Below are 6092 nucleotides of genomic sequence, written 5' to 3'. Positions count from 1 at the left end.
CCTCACAATTTAATTTCCCCAATAATCCGTATTGAATTTAAGCATCTTTGTTAATTTCTTATTTATGCCATTAATACTGCTTAATATCGTACAATTCTACACTTGCATTGTGTAAGATTTGTTGCAATGTTCTTCCTCTCTGTTGTCATATGAGCACTTTGAACGTTCATATTGCTGAAGTCATTCTGCGTAGATACAGTGTAGTAAACTGGGAATGTTCATCTAGTGACACAGGATGATTATGTTCAGAAAATGTTGCATGCAACATATTCAGAGCTTAAATTGTTCTCATGTGATGGGATAAGTTTCTAGCTGGATAAGCGTTAGCATCCCAAGCATCTATCTGCATTTAGTATGGTAATCACCTGGATCTGCAGTGCCGGCTGCAAGGTTATCTGCTTGGCTCTCCCATGAGTCCCAGCTTTACCAGGGCAGTCACTTCTTTGTAACTGAGAGTACTCATTACCCACATAACATGGAGGCAGCCATTTTGTTGTAGGCTGAAACAATGTTCATGAGCATGCAGTGCATCTGCTTAATAGGAAAAAATGACATCACATTGGGGCTCATGTAGAGTTGGACACATTTGAGCCTCAAACGTAAGCCGGAAAAGATGTTTTCAGTCAGACGCATCTCACAACGTCACCAGTTGTACATCACTAGCATTTACCTCAGGAACAACAAGTGTGTATCTTTACGCCCTGCATTAGCTTAGAGAGAGCGCAGAGGGGCGGCTTGACAGTGTTAGTAGTAAATGCAAAAAAGTTTCATCTTAAATACAAACACCAATGAAATAAAATTCAATTGCGTGAAGTGAAATACAAATATCTATTATTTTCCCCTTTCAAAAATCAAATGGGAATATTTTTTTCCTGCAGCAGTCCAAATGGAAATATCAATTGAGTAATTTGAATAGAAAGCCACAGCTCCATATAACAGTCACACTAATAACTTAATTAGAGGTCAGTCAATCAGAACAGGCTAGATCAGTGATGGCTAACCTGTGACACTCCAGGTGTTGTGAAACTATAAGCCCCAGCATGCTTAGCTAGTTATCTACTGGCAAAGCATGCTGGGGCTTGTAGTTTCACAACACCTGGGGTGTCACAGGTTAGCCATCAATGGGCTAGATAGTGTTGCTGATTGTCATTGCGTCTCAGCCCTCCAGATACACCTCCTGCCAGATGTTTATACGTCTGCGTTCATGTCTACCTCAGTCACAATTACGTGAACACCCCCTTATGGTACTTGGCTTACCCTTGCCCATCCCCCCATCTCCAGTAATAAGAAGCCACAAGACGTATGCCTATGCATTCTTGGTGCACATGTGCAGTATAAAAAGGTGTACTTTAAGCAAATTACAGACATAAGTCCAACACTACTTGAGGCCCCTTGTGCTTAATGCCGGAGTGTTGTCACAGATTTCTAGTGAACTGATTGGCTGCATGTGCTCATGGACATTGGTTCAACCTACAACAAAATGGCTGCCTCCAGTATGTGTAAGGGACAGGCACACTGTCACTGAAACTCAGACCCCAAGTAAATCTAGCTGAAATGGTGATAATAATATTTGTGTTCGCTTAGTCTAAATGTTAACAACTTTGACAACTAATAGCAAATGTAAGTTCTGTGCTCCAAGGTAAGAACACTGCCTTCAAAAGATATATCCTAGTTTCGTTTTTAGAGAAAACAAAATAGGAATAGGAATAATTCAAAATATGAAAAGATACAAAAATTAAAAGCTATTTTTCTTATAGCAAATGTCAACTTATATTTAAATTTGCTTAATATAATAAGATTATCAAAACATTATTCTTGAACATTACATTGGGAGAGAACACATCTAATTTGCACGCTAGCTACAACACAAATATCTCATCTATAAAAGAAAATTATGTAGCAAACACTGGTAAATATTTCATACCTCTATAGAACGTAGATGAAGTTCTCACTGTCTGAGTATGAGGATCTTTCAGCACAGAGCCGGGATTGTATTCAAGAAGTACAACTGAAAATAAATCCCCCAAACACGACCCCAAAACACCCTCCTGTAATTTCACATGTCTTAATGGTATACAGGTCTACACAGGTCCGGCGCTCCCATTAGGCAAGGTTAGGCACTTGCCTAGGGCGCCGGGCTCTGGAGGGCGCCACTGAATAATAAAAGACTTTAAAACTGTGCGGCGACCGCTGACCATACCTGTCACGGCAGCCGCACAGCATCAGATGCACGGGGAGGGGGAAAGAGGCTATTTTGTCACCACCGCCGCCTCTCTGCTCCGTCTCCTCCCCTCCACTTACTAGTGTCAGTGAGTGGAGGGGAGGAGACGGAGCAGAGAGGCGGCGGTGGTAAGGTAAGGAGAGGAGGGAGGAGGGCGGCGATTTTTTAAAAATGCCTAGGGCGCCGTAGACCCTAGCACCGGCCCTGGGTCTACATACTGTAGTATTCTCTTCATATCCAGTCTGTACCTCTGTAAATGAATGAATGCTACTTGCAGATTAATCTGAAACTATCCCCTACACACAATGCAAGGAATTATTTTGTCAAATATTCACAGAAATGCAGCCAATGAGTTCACAAGGAACCAGTGACATCACCGAGACACGAATTAGATTGTAATATAACTTATGGCTCATTGATGTAATCAGTTATTTATGTATTGGCTCTACCCAGATACACTGAGCTATCCAACTTGTGAAACTCCAGTTTTGGTAGAACTACATGTATTAATGTGTAGACGTGTAGTTCCACAAAGGCTGGAGTGGTAGATTGTTAGAGATATTACATTGTTTTATTAGATTTGATGACGACTAGGTTAGAACACACGTACAAGACCGGTGTTACCGAAAGAGTCAATTTAGACAGAGCCGACGAGCCGGTTATTTACCAAATCACTCACTGGAACAGCTGCACTAAGTGCATCGATCCTAAAAGTGGTCTTGAGAAGCAACATGTAACTTGTATATGACGCTATATAACAAAAACTCATTCATTTCACTAGAATACCTACAGTATTTAAAGTGCATTAGTTACCCATACACACCAAAGGAAGCTATTATGTCAGCCGAGTCATTATGCATAAGGTCTTGTACACACAGGGGCTAAAATTGGGCTTTCAGATGTTGCTTTAAAAAATAAAGATAAACAAAATGTAAGGAAATAACAGAACATACACCTTCTGAAAAGCATTACTGAGCACTTATGGTCTTTATAATAAAATACACGTATGTAAAATACTGGGTACCCCTGGTCAAATTTCATGTATTACTGAATCTCAAAATAAACAGAAAGTAACCTCTGCAGAGGAGACTTAAACATGACATACTGCTGCACATTTTAATAAACCATCACTATTTTCTCAATTTAACAGATTGAAAAAATAAAATAAAACATTGAATGTGACATGTGCAAAAGTTGGGGCACTCAGGAAGCTGCGATTTCTACGACAGGAGGTGTCACTAAGAACTTACTGACATTACTACGTACTTACGAACGTTTCATGTAGCCGGATAAAAGTCATTCTATTCTTGCTTTAGTCATTTTTTCCAACTCTTCCTGGAAGAAGTCCTCCAGCTTAGAACCAATCATAGGTCTTCCTGCATGTCCTGCGTGTTTCAGATCTCTTGAGATCCCCATACTTAAATCAATAACATTCAAGTCTGGGGACTGTGAGAGCCATAGGAAAATGTAATCGCTCATCCCTGTGTGGGCAGCACAGTGACCTAGTGGTTAGCACTTCTGCCTCACAGCACTAGGGTAATAAGTTAGATTCCCGACCATGGCCTTATCTGTGTGGAGTTTGTATGTTCTCCCTGTGTTTGCGTGGGTTTCCTCCGGGTGCTCTGGTTTCCTCCCACACTCCAAAAACATACTGGTAGGTTAATTGGCTGCTATCTAAATTGACCCTAGTCTCTCCCTCTGTCTGTCTGTGTGTGTCTATATTAGGGAATTTAGACTGTAAGCTCCAATGGGGCAGGACTGATGTGAGTGAGTTCTCTGTACAGCGCTGCGGAATTTAGTGGCGCTATATAAATGAATGATGATGATTATTGGTCACTCAACAGTGGGTGAATCTAAAATACTTTGGTGTTGTGTAGCCCTTGTTCCTCCCTTATGCTTAGCGGTTGGCAAGCTGTTCTTTTCTTAAAATGGTTCACCCGATTTTCCCCAAATGGATCTTTTGTGGTTGTGGCCAATATGTTATATTTTAATTATCAGACCACAGCACTTTATTCCAAAACGTTCCTGGCTTATCTGGGTTTTGTTTTGCAAACTGTACTTCAGACAATGACTTTTGTGACGAGGTCGTAGGTCAGGTTTCCTTCTGACTACTCTGCCACGAAGATCATGTTTGTATAGACGATGATGTACTCCAGTGTTAGCTAAACTTCGCTGCAGGTCCTGTGCAGTCATATATGGTCTCTTCTTTGATAAAACTTCTTATAAACCGCTCAGATATATAAGAGATTTTCTGGGTCTTCCAGGTCTGGCCTTGACCACCAGTTTTTCTTAACTTCAATTTCTTAATTATATTTCCAACAGTAAAAAAATCAGTTAGGATTCCTGAAAGCCCTCCTCTACTTTATAACAGGTCATTATCTTTAAATACAAGTCCATGGTTGTTTAAAACAGCTACAACATTCTAAGAGGTTAGAAGGCTCAGAGTATATATATATATGCAACATTGGAATTGTCTTCACAAGTTTTGAGGCCATAAAAAATATTATCTAAAAGGATACCAAAACTTTTACACACGTCACATTCACTATGTTACTTTTTTATCTGTTAAATTCAGCAAATAAATTGTAATTGTGCATTAAAATGTACATACAGGATACGTTTCAGTTTGTGCCCAGAAGATGTTATGTGAACTTTCCATTTTCAGTAAAACAGGCAATGTGACCAGTATTATATATTTTACATATGTACAAAAATACATCAATTATTGTCCGCTGGTGTGTACAAAGGGTATACAAGATGCTGCAGGGAACACATTAAGGGTAATTTATTTTTTAAAAAAACAAAGCTAAATATGCAAAACAAAAAGCTTAAAAAAGGGCCCTGCCTATAGTTTGTGACCGTGAAACAGACGTCCTATTCTGCAGTCACTCTTGTATTTTGGTCTTGAAGGAGTTTTGGGTGGTGTATCTCAGTTATACTAACCTTTGGCATGACGTTACTCTGAAGCAGATCTATTGTCTCTGAGAGATCTCAATTTGCATGAATTGATAATCCATTGGGAATGGGCAGCAAAAACACAGCTGTGTGTGAAAAAGACCTGACTTAGTAAGAGAGTGTGCAGCGCTGGACCATCGGATGACGGATTCACCGCACCGAAGGCACGTAGGACTTTGTACCTGGCTACTCCTGCAATTTACTGCACCTCCTGAAACTTTTACTAAATGCATTTCTATTTGACATTTTTTTTTACCATTGCACTTTGATATGACATGGCAAAACTCTACTTCACGTAATGGATACAAGTGAGTTTTGTGTTGGGTCCAATGCCAATAGAAATAAAACTTTGCCTATATGATATAAACACCTAAATAAAAAGTAGGGCCAATGCAAACCAATACTATCATCACCTAAAAAGTAAAAAAAATGTGTATTTATTGGAAATCAAGTTTTACTTATCTGTGTGTTACCTGAGGATCCGTCGAGCCCGCGATGCTTCTAGAGGCATGAACAGAAGATATGCCCCCCTGCTTTGGTGGCTCTGGTTTAGGTTGTCAAAGCTTTGACAAAAGCCAGCTCGAGCAGAAGAAGGGGGGATGATCTACGGAAATAAACCACTGCTATATTTTCAAAATGTAGCAGTGATTTATCTACATTATATATACCACTACATCTGAAAACATTAAAAGGGCCTAGAGATGACCCCTTCATAAAAAGAAACAAATGAGAGTCTTCTATGAAGTAGGGAAGTTACATTAAAGTGATTCCAATACATTAAGTGGTATCAAGTGGATACCAAGATTTTACTAACAGACCACCTAACCTCCAAATGACTTCTAAAGAGGACCTCTACTACAACTACATGTTATCAGGATAACGGGAGCCAGGCTGGAGCATATTATCTTGCGGGAAC

This window comes from Mixophyes fleayi, chromosome 5, assembly GCF_038048845.1.
Source record: "Mixophyes fleayi isolate aMixFle1 chromosome 5, aMixFle1.hap1, whole genome shotgun sequence".
Taxonomy (NCBI): domain Eukaryota; kingdom Metazoa; phylum Chordata; class Amphibia; order Anura; family Limnodynastidae; genus Mixophyes; species Mixophyes fleayi.
The sequence above is the reverse complement of the archived record's forward strand: the minus strand, read 5'-3'. Positions refer to the sequence as shown.